The sequence below is a fragment of the Neovison vison genome, chromosome 2 (genome assembly GCF_020171115.1).
Source record: "Neovison vison isolate M4711 chromosome 2, ASM_NN_V1, whole genome shotgun sequence".
Lineage (NCBI taxonomy): Eukaryota > Metazoa > Chordata > Mammalia > Carnivora > Mustelidae > Neogale > Neogale vison.
The window spans coordinates 216,650,450-216,669,140 of record NC_058092.1 but is presented as its reverse complement, the minus strand read 5'-3'; the positions used below and the strand labels follow the sequence as shown (position 1 = coordinate 216,669,140).

The following is an 18,691-nucleotide window of genomic DNA, read 5'->3' as shown; positions in this document are numbered from 1 at the left end:
ATGACTTTAATCAGTGACACATATACTCCAAGGGATGGGATGAAAAATCTAGGTGGAATATTGTCCTATCAAGATAATTTCTAAGAGGTTTTTTTTTTTTTCTCTTTTCTTTCACTCCCTATATCTAACTCCAGGTGTATAAGTCATCTATCTCCTGGTGACCCCATACACAAAGGATTTATCTACTAGAGTCATTCATCTTTGTCTCCGCTGGCACTTCTTCCATATAACAGATGCTCATTAAATAGTTCTGGGTTGATTAATGGATAAAATTAATCTATCAAAGTCATTCACTTCTTCCAAAATTGGGGTAATAGCTTTAACTGCCCCTATTTCTGGGCCAAAGAACACGGTTGAGCTGCATGTCCTCTGGGGCTTAGAAAGACAAAAACATATTTCTCTCCTTCTTAAGAGAGAAACAGCAGTGATTCTTCTGTCTTTGTTATCCTGGGCTGTGAGTGGATTTCCACAAACAACTATGATTTTCTGGAGCCCTAACTAACATACTCTGTCTAATCCACAATCCAGACTTGAGTGAGATTTTTGGGGAGGTGAGTGATTAATCTGAGGGAAGGAAGTGGTTTACAAAAAATAAAAAAAAAAAACTTCATTAGGATTCCATACACACCAAGGGTTAGCTACTCATTAATTAAATTATTTCAAAGGGGATCTTGGTATATAATTGCTATAATTTAGGTAGAAACAATGCCACACTAAATGTAATTAGAAGAGCAGGCCCTGTAAAGATGTTTTTGTCTTTATAGGAAAGCAATTCTGGGTCACCTGATTCTCTCCTGTGTAGTTCTTTCTCCCCACCTCCAATTATACCAACCTTCATACATAGTTGTGAAAGCCAACACAAGTTTCTAAGAGAGAGTGGTTGATCACAGTCCTTCAGAGAGGAAAAGAACAAGGATGTATTACTAGAAAACCACTATATAGGTGCAAAAGAAAGAACAAATGGTGCTTAGAGAATCAGATTTGTACTTTACCGAGGACTAATTTTTGAGAGAACATTTGATGGAACTCAACTAGGACAATACTGTGTTGCTCTCCACCTGCCCTAGAATCACCCTGCCCTTTCCTTTATTTTCCTCAGAGACTCCTGCACTTGAGTTTCAAACTCTTCTAATCACCAACTTCCCCCACTTCTATCTGCCTGAAGAAAATCTTAAGAAAGAGAACAAGGCCAGTTCCTTCCTGACTTTCCTCTCCCTGTGGCTGACTCAACTGAGTTCTCAGTCATCAGGCTAAAAACCTAATTCAACCCCTTGTTTTTGCCATGCTCTTCACTCCTTCATTCTCTGCCTGTCCCAAGCTCATTCTAAATGCTACCTCCTCTTAGAAGCATTCCTTAGATATTGCAAGGCTAAGTGATCTGTCCTTCTACATTTTGACCTCCTGTGTGAGCAGATGGTGACCTTCTCCTACAAAGGCAGAGGATTTTCCTCAGTTTCTCTAGCCCTCTGCTTCAGTGACACCATGTTCTCTTTGTCTTCCTCTTACTTCTCTAAATGTACTTCTAACCACCTCATCCTTTTCCCATCTCTGAATGTTGTAACTTAAGCCTTCTTTTTCTTAGTTCCTACACTTAACCATGGCCATCCTTTCATTTTGGCAAGTTCAATCTCTATGCAGAAAACTCCCAAGGTACTTACTCTTGTCCTCGAACTCTCATAAGACCTAGTCATGAATATCATGCTAAGACCTATGGATTTGATTCAAAAGCCACGCTGCAATAGCCTCCAAACACCTCTGCAGTATTGCCTCCTGCTACTCTCCAAAGCTACTTGTGCTCAAAGAGAATTCCATTTGTTCCACCAAAAGTAGCAGGATTTCCTAGTGCCTGCTTTCCCTCCACTTGGGACGCTGTTCCCACACCCTATCTTGTCCAAATCCTACTCATTCTACAAGTCTCAAGTCAAATAATGGGCATGGTGATGGGAAATAATGGGTTAGGGTAGAAGAAGGTGAGGAAGAGCTTTTCAAATTTAAATATTTCATAGCAGCAAGTCTGACTTCCTCTTTAAAAATAAAAGTAATCCTAAATAACCCAGGATTTTGTTTCCAAACATACGAGGTTTTTTTCCCTTTATTTTCCTTATCATTTTGTTTTAAAATTTTTATTTAATTATAACATTTAGAGAGAACATAATCTCAAATATATCAGTTCTTTGGAATTATTCCAGAATTTCCATGTGGCCCAGTGTGTGGTCAGTTAAAAAAAATTAAGTGTTTGTTTAAAAAATACATATTCTCTATTTGTTGAGTGGAGGGTCATATACAGGGCTTTTAAATAAAGTTGCTAATAGTATTATTCATCAAAATCATACCAACTTTTGACTGCTTGATCTATTGGTTTTCATGTGAAATTTTTAAAATATTTCCCTGTGGGGGGGAAAAAAATATTTCCCTGTGAGATTACAAATCTTCCATTTCTCTTTGAGTTTTTTTATGTTTTGTTGTTTTTTTTTTTTTTGCATTATGTAATCACAACAGCATACAAGTTTTGAGGTTGTTTTATCTTCTCGATGGATTATTCTTTTTACTTTTAACTCAAATGCTAACTTTAAAAAAAAGATTATATTTATTTATTTGTCAGAGAGGGAGAGAGAGAGAGAGAGAGAGTGTGTGTGTGTGTGTCTGTGTGTAAAGCAAGGGAAACAGGAGACTCCCTGCTGATAAGAAGCACCATGCAGGACTTGACCTCAGAACTCTGATATCATGATCTGAGCTGAAGACAGAAGCTTAACCGATTGAGCCACCCAGGTGCCTCTCAAATGCTAGCTTTTCTTTTCTTTCTTTCTTTTTTTTTTTAATGCTAGCTTTTCTATTATGTTCTCCCTGATCTTCCCTCTTTCTGCAATCATTTCCTTAGGAAGAAAAACAAATTATCTCTTTCCTCTGAATTCTGATAGCATTTTTTTCCTGTATTTTGCATATTAGCCTTAGTACTTCCAATAGGGATCAAAATACATATACTATATACATAAGTGTCTTATCCTCCTTGCTAGATTTTAAACTCTTGGAAGTTTGCAACTTATATACACCGTACCTTCCACATCGTAAGTACTTGTCATATATTTATTGTCTGAGAGCCAGTAGGATGAAGTAATCAAACACAAAGATATTGGCATCATAGAGAGCAAGATGTGAGTGCCAATCCCAAACCTAAAGAAAGTTCCTTACATGGAACTTCCTAATGTAAGTTCCTTACATTAGACTTCAGTTTCCTGAATGAGGATAATAACAGCACCTAATGGAGATCTGAGGTTTAAATATGTGGCATATATAGTGTTTTATATAAGTGAAGATGTAAATAATTTTAACCAACTTTTAATAGTTTTCTATATTAGTATTTAATTATGATAATTTACTTTATGTCCTTTGCTGGATGCCTGAGAAATTTGTGGGCAGATAGTATGCCAAATGCATTTATATCCCCATGATCTATACAAGACTATGAACAGTAGGTACCCTAGGAAAGACAATGAAATAACAACAATAATAATTATAAATACTAATAATAGTGGTAATTTATTGAACACTTCTAATTTATTAACTACTTTGTATAGACTACCTTATTTCATTTATAATTCCCATTTTATAGAAAGGGAAACTAAGGCTCAAAGAAGTTAATTAACTCACCCAAGAAGAATTATACAGCAAGTAGGTGTCGAGGCCAGTCCAACTTAGGCAGTTGCTACTAATATAATAACACAGTTTCAGCACTATACTTTTAGCAAGGCTCATACACCGTTTTAAGTGTTTCATGATTCATTAGAAATCATTTGACTGCACAGTTTGGCACTGAGATACAGGCATGGGGGTCCTCTTAGTACCAGCTCATTATAGTCTGCCTGCACAAAAGGCAGAAACCCCATAAAATATATAAAACTGAAAGCACAGTTGGAGGAAGGAAGAAAAGAGAAATCTGCAGAGAAGATGTATCCAGAGAGCTTCAATTATGACCCAATTTGTCTCAAGATCTAAGCATTTACAATGTGGGCAATTATGTATTTGAACCTGAACTATGACCACTGTTATTGGTTCCATCTCTAGCTGGGAGTCTACGGGGCATGGAAAAAGACAAACAGAATGATAGTCTTAGTCATCCAAGGGTCCTTAGGGATGAACATCTGACCCAAGCCCTTCACAAGTTGGCTGGGGAAAACAAAGTAGTAGCCTGCCCAAGAACACAAAGAACTAGGACCCAAGTCTCCAAAAACCCAACTCTTCCTCCCACACTGATTTCTTTTCATGGGAAACCTTTGCAGGATGCAGGCTGAGTCATGGTGTGCCATGTATAACAGTAGTGCTGTGAGTCATTACTTGGTGCAACTCAGAGTAGACTAGAGATTGCATCTGGGGCTATGGCAAAAAAGGAAGTCTTCAGCCAAGGCTCACCTTCTACATTTTGCTGGCTTTTCCTTCAGGCTTCTGTGTCTAAAGGATGCTCTGGATTTTCCAAAGTCTAGCCCGCTAATCTAGAACTACAGATGTACACCCTAGCTTCTGTTAAGAGAGAGGATTTTCTTTGATTTGTTAAGGTTTAGCATTTTCCTCTGTATATTTTATTGAGTCAAATGAATCATCAGAATAACAGGAGACAAATGATGTCCCTGGTTTCCAGGGAAGTAAGCCTGCTTCTCTCCAAAGACCATTTAGCAGGTCTCAGTCAGATTGGGGAAGGTCAGATACACTAGGGTGATGGAGTCTAAGTTGAGCTTCACAGGGGGCTGGTAAGCTGGAGGGCAGGCATAAGCCTTCAATTTATAAATGAGGGAGAACCCCCGTGGGTTTCAGGGAAGAAGAATTCTCCCACCAATCCAGGTACTACCTCCACACTGACATGTAGACAAATGTGCCCCAAATCAAATCTTCTGCAGTGACCTCATCTGGCTACCTGCAATTTCCCCTATTGACACACTGGATTTATTTCTCATTCCTCTAAGTAAACAGTTAAACCTGCTGTGGATTCTGGTGAGTCACAAACCATGTTCTCTGCCACCTCCGTCCAGGACTCAGAATTAGCCATTGCTAGGAAACCGCAAATCCCGACTCAATCCTTTTACTCAGCCTTGACTCCTTTCACTGGCTGGATGTCATTAATTTGAGAGCAAATTATTAGAAACCTGGAAAACAGTTCTGAAATGCCTGCAGATTTATGATGAAGTCATTTCACAAAAGGTCACAGGCAACCCTGCTATAATTAAATCTTTCATTAATTTTTAAAATACACAATAACTTACAAATGCATCATAAATTAACCAGATGACCTTGAAGAAATTATTTAGAGCACCGCTTCATCAGAAGCTACTATCTAGCAATTTCCTGAATTTTCATTTTATGACTGGGATTTGTCTATTTCCCATTCTGGTCTTTGATTGGAAGGCAGTCGCCTGTTTATTTGAAATGATTTTGTATTAATTTGCTCAGAGCATTACTTAGCACTGGTAAGTGACGGTGGGTAGTTAAGACTCTCCCTTCCTGTAGGTCATAACCTCAAAGATAGAGTAAGTGTGAGTCACACAACCACCTAAATAGACTTAAATGCAGCTCCTCCCTTTATTTATCTGGGAGGTATTTATTTTTTCTCACGTGTACAATTTGATAAATGATTTCCCTTTTCTCATTATATAAAAATCAAAAACTATAAAAATGTATAGATGAGAAAATAAAAGCTCCATTGGAGGTAACCACTCTTTAATATCCTGGGAGGTTCTCTTCTATTCATTCACAGTGTTGTCCTTTCTCAGACTAGGATGTAAGCAATAATCAGAAACCAGGGTTGGAATTGTTGGAAGTTAGAGTTTCCCTGAGGTTTATAGCAATCTCTCTCTCTCTCTACCCCTCCCCACTCCCCCCATCCCGCCACTATGTGGTTCACCACCATCACACCATTAAAAGCTCATAACTGGATTATAGAACATATTCCACAAGCCCTAGCCTGAAATAAACCTCATACAAAACTTATCTTTCTTCTCTAGAGTGTGCAAGAGGCTTTAGAACATAAACGTCCCATCAGCAGAGCCCTTGACTGTCTTGTGTATGCCTTAGCCCGGCTCCTGGAACTCTCAGAACAGTGTCTGCTTTGTAGTGGGCATGCAAGGCATCCTGCTGAATAAAGAAGTAATAAATATTCTTGCAACAGGGGCTTGATACATGTGGATCCCTGAGTCCTTTTTCTAAATACCTAGTTCTCTCTGGAAGGCCAAGTCTCCCCAGGCCTCCTCTTGCCTCCTGCTCCATGAGCCTTCCTCTCTGCTTGCACGGAGGCAGCTGCTGAGGACCGATTTCGTATCAAAGCTGAAAGCCGTGATCTGGGAAGGCCAGCCATCAGCAGCCCACAGTTGTCAGTCTCCAGAAATTCAGGCTGCATCCTTGGCTACTGGTGTGTGTACATGTCACCTGATTGTTCTCCCATTAGGGTGTAGATGGGCTTAGCACTAAAGGAGGTCAACAGCTGCAGTGGGAGTGCACTGAGTGAAAGTGAGACATGAACCAGACCTTAATAGAAATAGGCAGGGGACAAGCAGCAAGGGATCCTGTGAGCAGAGCTGGTCCCTGCAGCAAAATGCTCTGATCTGTGAGATGGCAGACAGAGGCAGGGCATAGAAGGTTTGAAAATAGGACCTGGAAGAGGCAGAGAGTGGAGGGGAGAATAAGAAAGAAACTAAAAGGCAACAACAAGGCATAGGAAAGAAAGCTGAGTTTTTGCAATGAATTTAAAGAATCATTCTATGTCCAAACAACCTCAATTCTTTTCTCAAATCTTCGTAAGTTCCTTCAATGGGTTTGAAAGTTAAAAGTCCGTAACTGTGGGATATGGAACCCGTGGTCTGCGAAACTAGACGAAGAGTCAGAAGTTGGGGTACGAAGGGGACTCTAAGAGATGGACACAGAGGGAGAAGGTGGACATTCCAGACAAGGAAGTATATGGAAATCAAAAGAGATCGAAGAAAGGAGAAGGAAAACGACCTGGTTTTCCCATGGTATTATATTTCTCAATCTCTTACTTCATGTCAAGGTCCAAAGCAAGAGATGAAAGGAACCCTACAGACATAAAATTCAGCCCTTGCCCTTAAATGTTTGGAGTGTTGTCCAATGGCATTATTAACTCACTATGTATTTGCTGAGCACCAGTGGTGCACAAGTCTCTATGTTCAGGCCTCTGAGAGATGACCAATAAGACAGTTGTAAACCCCATGATTCTCACAGACTAGAAAAGAACTCACATTCCCACTGCAGAGGTGAAAATATAAGAAACACTCAGAAAACAGTGCAAAAACAAAAACAATGGCAATTCACCATCACCCAACCATCCCACTTGTAGGTATAAGGTTCTGAGAATTCTATGTAGGCACTTGGAGGCATGGGCAGAGAGAGAACAGTACTGCTGAAAACAATCCAAAACTGAAAACAACCTAAATGTCCACTGATAAGAGAATGGAGAAATAAACTCTGCGTATTCCTATCATGAAAGAATGCCATATAGTATTAAAAGTGTCTGGACCAGATGGATATGCCCCAAGAGAGATAATATTGAGTGACAGACCCCTGTAGGAGAATGACAGCACTTAAATAAATTATACACTTTAAAAACACATAAAGCAACACTACATATATTTCTGTGGATAATTAAATATGTACTGAATGTACCAACAAATGCGCTAGAAGGATATGCATCAAATTCACAGCAGTCACTGATCTCTGTAAGGAGTAAGGGGAAAGGATGTGAAATGAAACAATAATGAGAAGACCGGTTCTCCTGGGAATTCCCTGCATATTCATTAAAAAAAAATCTGAAGCCCAAGTCAGAGTGTGTTAATATTTATTAATTCCAGGTGTTTGGTACACTGATGCTTATGAAATTACTCTTTATACTTTATTATGGCATGTATGAAACTCTCAAAAGAAGGGCAAGAAACAATATAGATATGAAACTGTGGCTGCATCTATTGTGGAAATCACAAATTGAAAATCTCACAGGAGCCAGAAGGGCAGCTTAAATGGACCATGAATGAGCTGAAGCATGGGAGTAGACACCTGTACATCAGGTGAGAGGTAGGGTATGCCCAGCCCAAAGCGGGCAGCTTTTCTGCAGCTCTAGAAAATTGTCAGACTACAGGCATTTGGATTCAATGCTGCCAGATATTTCCAAATTTGCAAATTTGGGCTGCATTAAAAAAAAAAAAAAGTGAAGACCAAATTAAGTATAACTGTGAGCCAAACCCTGAAGCTTAAGAAAGAAATCCAGTGAAAAGCAATAAGAGCTGAAGGAATTGAGGAGGGCTTCCTGAAATAGGTGCCCTGCCTGTGTGGTTAGGGTAAGAAACTTCTAAGGCATTCCCAATGATCTGTTCAATCTTTTCAAAAAGGGGTATGAATGGAGATATAGGTTGTGAGCGGGGGCATTTTGTAGAAACTGGGTCAAAAATTCAAATTATATTTGTAACAAGTCACAATACATTAAGTTCCATGTGCCTTCTCATTTGGGGTCCACAGATTACAACCTGTGGGACAAATCTGGCCTGCTCTCCATTCTGGAAGGCCTACAAGCTAACAATGGTTTTTACAGTTTAAATGGTTGGGGAAAGAAAAGCAAATGAAGAATGGTATTTTTGACATGTAAAAACCGCATGCAATTCACATTTCAGTGTCCACTGATAAAGTTGTTTTTTTTTTTTTCCAGCATAACAGTATTCTTGTTTTTGCACCACACCCAGTGTTCCATGCAATCCGTGCCCTCTCTAGTTTTATTGGAACACACTGTTGACCAAATCAATGGCTATGAGTGAGTGGCTATGGCTTTTTTTTTTTTTTCTAACCCTAGATCGGGAGTCAAGTAGGTGCATCAAAGACCCCATGACCAGCAAAAGCGAAAATCCTTAGGGAAAATCTTTGTCAACTCCAGTCGAGGAGGCCAAAGTTCTTCCCTGAAAATGAACCATTTCTTGCTCATTAGAAGACAGAGACTATAAACATTTCTAATGTCCCCCTGAGATTATTTCACTTAATTCCCAAATCCATGTCAGAGGGAGAGCAAGTGAAGCTTCTAAGGTCACATGGGTGGTAAGTGGTACCCTGAGCCCTCTCCCCAGAGCATGGAGCTCCAACACTCAAGCTCTTGGCCACCACTCCAGACCACACAGCAGTTTGTTGCTCAGAATAAGGCTTTTCCTTCCAGGCTGTAGCCAGCCCCCCGTCCATCCCAGGGACACCCCCAAATCCCCACGCTGGCACACATGCTGTTATTGTGTTCCTTGGCACACACAGGAGGGTGCTTGTGGGATGATGGAAGTCAGCTGACAATGTGAAGGATGTGAACCCAGCAGCCAGCCTGAGAGGCAATGACTTCAGAGTTCCACTGGATTTACCAATTACTCGAATGACTTACTTTGGGCAAAGTAAAATCGGACTCTTCCAGCAAACAACAGAGAATTGAAAAACAGATCAATGGAAGCAGCGCTAGTTCATTTCCAACGACTTTATCGGATGCAGTTACCAGAGGCTAAACAATGCATTTATGCTCAGGGTTGGGTCTTGGTGTGGCGCCAAGGCTAGATTTGAGAGCACGTTCCCTGCTAAGAATGTGGTCACAGTCTCTTAGGTGGAAAGAAGGTCTTCATTTTTTTTTTTTTTTAACCTCAGCATCTTCAGGGTGTGCATAATTTTCTAGGCAAAATGTTCTCTCTCTTTCTCCCTTCACTATGGCTATTAGTTCTGCTGGTAGAACAATGGATCAGAGATTTATGCCAATTAGAACTGCATTTATCCAAGGAGTCAACAAGGCATTTGGCCTAGACAATTTGCCATAAGCATCTCTAACCTTCTTACCACTCACTCTCCCGTCTGCAGGCCAGGCATGGTCTACTGTTCCATGTTTGCTCATAATGCTCCCTCTCTCCTTCCTCACTGCAGAGCCACAAAGCCTCTTCTAGCTATTGTATCTTCAATCCCTTCTTTGATATCCAATGACAACTACAATTTGTCTCATACCTTCCAATATCATTGTTCTCCAGGTCTAGCACATGTTCATCATATCTTTTCAAACAGGTTGTGTTTGAATGAGTCTTCTATGACTTGGTGTCTCGAACACAGTGGCCATCCCTCCATACTTAGTGAATAACGTCCCGCCACTCTAGCTGCACACACCATGCCCCTTTACTGAACAAACACTGGTGAACTCTAGTATCTTTCCTCCAACTTCAGCTCTGAGCCTGATGTTTGAAATTCACATTCCTTGCTCTCAACCTGCCTCTTCCTGAATGTGTGAGCTGAGCACTGAATTTCTCAGAGCCTCAATGTCTACATCTGCCCAGTGATAACAATCTGTTGTATCTGGTGGGGTTGTTGGGAGAACTCTATGCAATTAAATTTGGGAAAGTGCTCAGATACCTGGCACAAAAGTGGGTGCTGGGCAGACACAGGTTGGTAAGAAGATACTTCTTACTCTTGGCAAGAAGTGTCCACTTTCTTCCAGGGAGGCAGGCCTTCCCTCTTGGTTTCATTGGTTTTATTTTTATTTGTTTATTTGTTTTTTCCACTCTGAGAGGCTGCCAGGTGGTCCCTGGCTCCTGTAAAAGATCAGCTAAATCACAGCCAATGAGTTCAAATATTTCATACCAAGAAAGGATTTCAAATGTAGTTTTGAGGATGCAGGAAAGCAGTGTTTTCCATCTGATTCCACATCTAAGCCACAGCAAAAAGAGCGTTCTTTAAAGGACTATTTTGGGGGCAAATAATACACCGAAGATGCTGGAGTGCCCCAGCAGCACAGGATCTCAGCAACTAGAGAGCCACTGCCTGAGATGGCAATAGGCCCTCTGGCTTGTCAATCATCCAGCCCTATTTTCAGCCTGAAGTAATAAGAATGGTCACATTTCACAATGAATTAGGCTAGACTAGATGGTTCCTGTCAAGGTTACCAAGGAAATGTTGAAATAATAACATTTGAAAAGACAGTGGAGAAAAGAGCAATGAAAGTAAGCAAATCTCATGCCTGCAAGCCGGGGACTGTTTCTCTCACACAAATTCCCCTGTCGAGCTAGTGTTGGAAGGTACTGTGCTGCCCAAGCACTGGTCTTCAGGTGAAGTGGAAGCTGGTGGACTCTTATGAAAGGTGGAGGAAATCAGGGATCACTCCCAGGAGGGTCCCCATTCTCCAGCTGTCCTGTTGCACCCATGCATCATTCCACCCCCTGCATCACCATCCTCCATAGACTGCATACACAAGACTCTGACTCAGACCCAACCCCTACATCCTCATAACTTGCAACTACTGGATTCTGATCATAGTACTTCAGAGTCCAGGGAGATCTCTACAATCACAACAGTGCTAAGATTACTGGGGACCGGGGGCCTGGGTGGCTCAGTTGGTTAAGTGTTTGCCTTCAGCTCAGGTCATGATCCTGGAGTCCTGGTATTAAGTCCCAAGTTGGGCTCCCTGCTCACCAGGGAGTTTGCCTCTCCTTTTGCCCCTCCTCCCACTCATTCTCTCTCTCTAATTTTCTCTCTCAAATAAATACAATCTTTAAAAAAAGATTATTGGGGACCATAAAATGCGCTTGTTAATTCATTCATTTACTCATTCAATACATGTATGCCATTAAATCCTTAGTGCAAGCACAAAACTGATAAACATATGGCACCCACAGGACAAAATACACAAAGATCCTCCCTCATAAAGTTTAAAAGTCATGTATGTGTTTACTCACATACACACGTATGTCTGTCTCTGTCTTGAGGGCAGTTGAAGGTGAAGGGGGAAGTTACAAAAATGCCATTTTCATTAATATTTATTGTTGAAAGCATTGCGAAGGTAAACTACTAAGGGGTAAGACAGGATATAGGAAGGGGGTCCACAGTATGATCTGATGGGCTAAAGAAGGTACACTAGAAGAGCTGACCCTTAAGCTGTGACCTGAAAGATACCCAGAAGTTTGGTTGTTCAAGTGTGGAGTGCAAGCACCTTCCAGGCAGATACACACACACACAAATCTTGGGGCAGGAAGGCGCAAGTGGATCAGAGAAAGGCAATCAGAGTGTGGGGCCAGAAATGAGGTCCCGGTCATGTGGTCAGTGTAGATATCTCTAGGCCATTCAGTGAGTTTGGATTTTATCATAAAGGCAATGGACAGCCTTCCATGGGTTTTGAGAAGAGGAGGGCATTACCACATTTTTAATTTCAAGAACATCACTTTGGATAAGACAAAATCCCCAAACATAATTTAAAAACCCTCCCAGTATCCATCCCTTGACACCCAGCCATGTGCTCTTCCATGGCTCTTTGTTTTGTTTCTGTTCTTTGTCTTCAAATCAGTAATTCTTTCAACAAATAATTACTGATTTCCTACAATGTGGTAATTCCCCTTTCAGGAGTAGTACTGAAGTCAAAGTCCTCTTAACAAAATGATGAAAAATTTCTGCTTTCTTTGAGCTTACATTCTATTACCCATTGATTGGCTTTTCAGGTAAACTGCTATTGAAATTTCAAGACCAACTCAACTGACACTCTTTTGTGTATATGAAGTCTTCACTTCCTTTTACTCATATCCCGGTTATACAACTAGGGTTCTTTGATGGTTGGTGTATCTCCCTCCCCCAACACACTGGCCCAAGTGATCCCTGTAGGTAAAAAGAATGGTATTTACCTCTTTAATTCCCTCTAAGAGAGTCTAAAAGATATTAGAATCTTCTTACACAATTTTCAATAATAAACTGTGTATTATTCAGAGCTCTCCAGAGAAACAGAACCAATAAGATATGTATATAGAATTGACCCTTGAATAATGCAGGGATTAGGGACATCAAGATTCTGCATGGCTAAAAATCTGTGTATTACTTTTGACTCCCCCAAAACTTAACTATTAGTATGTCTACTGTTGACTGGAAGTCTTACCGATAACATGAGGTCAATGAACACATATTATGTATGTTATATGTATTATAGACCGTATTCTTACAATAAAGTCAGCTAAAGAAAAAAAAATTGTAAGAAAGTGAAAATATATTTATAGTACTGTACCATATCTATTGAAAAAAAAAATCCATGTGTAACTAGACCCATGCAGGTCAAACCTGTATTATTCAAAGGTCAAGTGTGTGTGTGTGTGTGTGTGTGTATACATAAATATATATAGATAGAGAGAAAAAAGAATTTACTATAAGCAACTGGCTTACACAGTTATGAAGGCTGACAAGTCCCAAGATCTGTGGGGTGAGTCTGCAACCTAGAAACCCAGGAGAGCTGATAAGAGTAGTTCTAGGTTTGAAACCCAGGAAGAATGGATTTTTTTTAGTTGGAATTAAATGCCAGAAAAAGCCATCTTCTAGTTCAAAGGCAGCCAGGCAGTCAGAATTCTCTCTTGCTCAGGGAAAGGTCAGGCTTTTTGTTCTATTCATACTTGTAACTGATGGGATAAGACCCACCCACATTAGCGAGGGCAATCTGCTTTAGGAGGTCTACTGATTTAAATGTTAGTCTTATCCAAAAACACGCTCACAGAAACGTGCAGAATAATGTTTGACCAAATATCTAGGTACCCTGTAGCCCTGTCAAGAGGACATATAAAATGAACTATTCTAAACTGATAAATATTTAAATCCTCCAAATGAAGGTAACGAGATAAGCCAATCAAACCTCAGTGAGAATGAGCAAGCCTTTCTTCCTCCCTGACCATAGCTGAGCTAGAGAGTCAGGGTTAGCCATGAGGAGAAAAATACAGTCAAATAGCCTACATCATGGGCGAGTTTTTGATTAAATGGCCAAGAGTAAGCATACTTGTCCCCAAATGGGCCCCTTGTCCTCATAGTGCTTAGGGGATATAGCAATTTTTTTGAACTCCTACTTCAATCCATGTCATTGTCATTCCATGAGGGAAAAGCTCTGCTTGGCCCTATTGGGTCACCTCGGTTTTTTTTTTTTTTTTTTAGGATTTTATTTATTTATTTGACAGAGAGAGATCACAAGTAGGCAGAGAGGCAGGCAGAGAGAGAGAGAGAGGAGGAAGCAGGCTCCCTGCTGAGCAGAGAGCCCGATGCGGGACTCGATCCCAGGACCCTGAGATCATGACCTGAGCCGAAGGCAGCGGCTTAACCCACTGAGCCACCCAGGCGCCCGGGTCACCACGTTTTAAAGTCATTTTCAAATCTAAGGCCAAGACAGAAATCGCCTCATGACAGTCTTTCCAGGGCTCACACTTGTGGTTGTCTGAAGAGCCCTGACAACATCTGGATCATTTTCATACTGGAGACACTTGGATTTAATAAAAAGTTGAAAACAGGCAGTCTGAATTGATTATACTTGGTTGGACAACTGCTTCCAAACTCATCTTAATTTCATGAGAAGACAAGTACCTGTCTGTCCCAAATTCTATGTAAGACAGTTATGCTCTACCCGCGTACCTTTTCTACTTGCTAGCATTTAAAGTATCTTGATGAAGAAGGTAGAAGGGGGCAGAAGCTTTTCCTGCTCTTGCGGAGTCGTAGTGGGGAGGAAAGGAAAATAGGAGTGCTATCTGGTCTTTTCAGTAAATGGTTTGGCCCTGAGGTCAATCTCCCTCGTATCCATGTGACCAGCTAAACTCCATCTGAAGCTGAGAAAAAAATTATTACCATTTAAGATTAGATGAACACAGAATTTAAACTGTACCCTTAGACTTGCTAGGGAATGCCCGGTCATGTAGAGGTTGGTTACATGGGATATTATTCAAAGTAATGCCCAAGAGAAGCATGCAATGAGTTTAAAGAGGTTCCATCCAAGAAGATGCAGGATAAGTCTTATTACAGGAGGAGGAGAAAGCTTTAAAAAAAAAAAAAAAAAAGAGGGACCAGTATGTGTCTTTCACACAAAATCAAAGAATACCTTACTTTAGAACCATATATATCTCTTCACTGCCCAAGTACTGGGCATTCTAGGACCATGTCAGGTTTGACTGTGATGAGCAGCCACATCTGGTTTAATAAATTCAGGCCAACTCTACAACCTTCTTGAATGTGTGTACCTTTTGCCTTATGGAATTTAGAATTCGATACTTTAACTCTTTGATGGCAGTATCAGGAAGTCCTAGAAAAGAGGAAGGTTTTCTTTTCATAGCTAGTGACCAAACAAAGGACAGGAAATAATTTGCAAAAGTTAGCTCTTGTCAGAGATCCTCCTGAACAAAGATGGTGGTATTCCCAGTAGTTCATATGCATCCCAGAATTTTTTAGAAAACATCTTGATCTCCTGGAAGAGTATTCTAGGTAAAATTTGTATTTACATTTATTTAATGCACAAGCACACAAACTTTATGAAGACCGGAATTTCTGATTTGTCCTTCTAGAACAGTCTCTACCATATAGGTAACAATTTTTTAAGGTTTATTATTATTATTCTTTTACAGTATAACCTTACAAAGATCTTGCCAGGACCCTAAATCCTTGGGCTTTCTCTTTCACTGTATCTCTGTTACCTATTTCTGTATATACATACATGTATGTGTGTGCGTGTGTGTGTGTGTGTGTGCATCAGTATACACATACACTTGCATATATATACTTATGATACAGGTATATCTATATATTTACCAAATCGCTTGTATTTTAGAAATAATATTTATACTACAATACTTGCTTTAAACATCCAGAACTTAGGCTACACATTATTTCTGGGTATCCACGCAATGATGAAACTTTAGGCTCTAAGCATCAGTAATAATATGCTGTATCTTAAATACTGTCTATGCTTATATGGCTACACTTGCATACAGTATTGTTAACTCTTAATAAAGTGATTTCTCATCCTAATAATAAGAGTCTGTTCAGAAACTTTAATTAGAAATTAGTTGGTGAGACAATTCTATAGAGGGTGTATTTTAAGAAAATGGGAAGAAAGTACTGGACGAAACTCAAAAAACAGCCTTACATCCTGAGCAGCAAATTCTTTGGGACATCCTTGCTCACATTTTACAACAGAACTTCCCAAGAGAAGTCTTCCCATAACACAGGTGCACATCTACAGATATCAGTTACTAATGCAATATACCCCTTGGGAGGATCAGAGCAGCTTTTCCTAGGGCTTGATATCCTATCTTTCCATTTTCAATCACAGAGCTCTGGGACCCAATCCAGCACCTAAAACATAGCAGATGCTCAAAAATGAGTGTTAAGGGGCACCTGGGTGGCTCAGTGGGTTAATCCTCTGCCTTCGGCTCAGGTCATGATCTCAGGGTCCTGGGATCGAGCCCCACATTGGGCTCTCTGCTCAGCGGGGGGCCTGCTTCCTCCTCTCTGCCTGTGTCTCTGCCTACTTGTGATCCCTGTCTGTCAAATAAATAAATAAAAATCTTTAAAAAAAAAATGAGTGTTAAGTCTGTAAAAGACACGTTCACCACCCTTGGAGTTCCAAGAAAATATTTCCCTGGCAATTTAGAAAATTCAGAGAGAATTAAAGAAGAGAATTTAAAATCACTCTTTCTTGCACTTGTCCTAAATGTTTTAAAGGCATTCTTGTGTAACCATTCAGGTTTTCTATTATAAACCTTTTTTTGTAATAATGAGGGCACTGGGAATCCTGGACTTTTTCTCTAGACGAATCCTATAGATATGAGATCCTTGCAGGCTTCTGCTAAGCTTGCTAAAAAGGAGATTTTTAGGATTTCAACATTTTAAAAAGAAGCAGAAGGATTGATTCAATCTTAGAGATGAAGATCCAGCATGGCTAGCTACCAGACAGGTAAGTCATAGCTACTGGATTGCACAGAATCTGAGCCCGGGTGCCCGAAACGGGGGGGTGAGATTTTTGTCCCTTTGTTCTTCCCAATTTGTGCACCAGTTTTCATCACAGCTGAGTATTTTCTGTTACTTGGAAAGCCCAGAGGACTGGCCAGTCAACACTCTGGATGTCAGAATGGACCTAAAGAGGTGGGACATGGCAAAGAAGTCAATTTGGGGTCCAGACTATGACACTTGGACAAAACTGCACAGCTGCAGTTGTCACAGACTTTTTAAAACTGATAATCTCAGGAAAAGAAAGTACAAAACTAGCCATTTGCCCTATATTGGCCTCCTCCTCAAAGCCCATAAGTCTCATTCAGGAAAAGACTGATTCAAACTATAAAGACATTCATGAACGCAAAGCTTCCCAAAGAATAGCAGGATTCCCTAGGGGAAGAAGACCACACTCTTCCCTCAAACCAGCAGAGAAATGTTCTGTGGGCCCCTCTGTGTGAACCCTACAACATGGCAGGTTTCCTTAATCTTGCCAAGTGACTCCCTTCAGTCCGCTCAAGGAAGATGAAGGTGTACAATGTTCTAGTCACTTCAAAGTGCAGGAGGCGATGGTGGTATTGGCTGGTGGAGGGCTACCGTGACCATCCCCCCATATTCCCCTCATTATCCATGTGCACACAAACACACATAGGTGATCAGCTCTTTAGGAATTAGAGTTAGACAGACTTCTTTTTTTTCTTTTTACAGATATAAAACCATTTTTTTTTTTTCAAGATTATTTTTAACTTTTTAATTGAACAACTTTATAACATTTATAACATTTCTTTTTTTTATTATTTCTTTTCAGCGTAGCAGTAGTCATTGTTTTTGCACCACACCCAGTGCTCCATGCAATACGTGTCTTCCCTAATACCCACCACCTTGTTCCCCCAACCCCCCACCCCCCCCCCCCTTCAAGACCCTCAGGTTGTTTCTCAGAGTCCATAGTCTCTCATGGTTCATCTCCCTTTCCAATTTCCAACTCCCTTCTCCTCTCCATCTCCCCACTACTGGGTATTTACCCCAAAGATACAGATTTAGTGAAAAGAAGGGCCATCTGTACCCCAATGTTTATAGCAGCAATGGCCATGGTTGCCAAACTGTGGAAAGAACCAAGATGCCCTTCAATGGACGAATGGATAAAGAAGATGTGGTCCATATATACTATGGAGTATTATGCCTCCATCAGAAAGGATGAATACCCAACTTTTGTAGCAACATGGACAGGACTGGAAGAGATTATGCTGAGTGAAATAAGTCAAGCAAAGAAAGTCAATTATCATATGGTTTCACTTATTTGTGGAGCATAACAAATAAAATGGAGGACATAGGGAGATGGAGTTAGACTTTTAAAAACTAGTACCAAATCATTAAAATTTTCTTTAATATTCAGAAAGCACTCTGAGGATTTTTATAACTTAAAGATCATCTATTCTCGGTGTAAAGGAACAGAGAAAAATATAGAATGACAACTCTGTGTGTGTGTGTGTGTGTGTGTGTGTGTGTGTGTCACAGACTCCAGAAGTCTCCCTCAAAATATTCCCTTATTCCAGTATGTTGGCTGTTTTATTTATTTATTTATTTATTTTTTAAAGATTTTATTTATTTATTTGACAGGCAGAGATTACAAGTAGGCTGAGAGGCAGGCAGAGAGAGAGAAGGAGGAAACAGGCTCCCCGCTGAGCAGAGAACCCGATGCGGGGCTCGATCCCAGGACCCTGGGATCATGACCTGAGCTGAAGGCAGAGGCTTTAACCCACTGAGCCACCCAGGCGCCCTGTTGGCTGTTTTATTTGCTATACCTGTCCCTGTCCCTTGACCCCTACTGGACCATTCTGGAAAGCAACAGGACATGTCTAAAGACTGAAGCTTTCTGTTTGCTTGGATTTGGGATACATGGAAATTTGCTAGAATATCCTAAAGGGGCACCTGGGTG

At 40.5% G+C, this 18,691-nt stretch overlaps 1 protein-coding gene across 4 annotated transcripts in view; it reads right to left on the bottom strand.

Annotated features, from left to right (window-relative positions):
- Positions 1 to 18,691, bottom strand: part of SORCS3 (sortilin related VPS10 domain containing receptor 3) — a 583,502-nt gene that overhangs the window by 60,280 nt on the left and 504,531 nt on the right. The window lies entirely within an intron of this gene.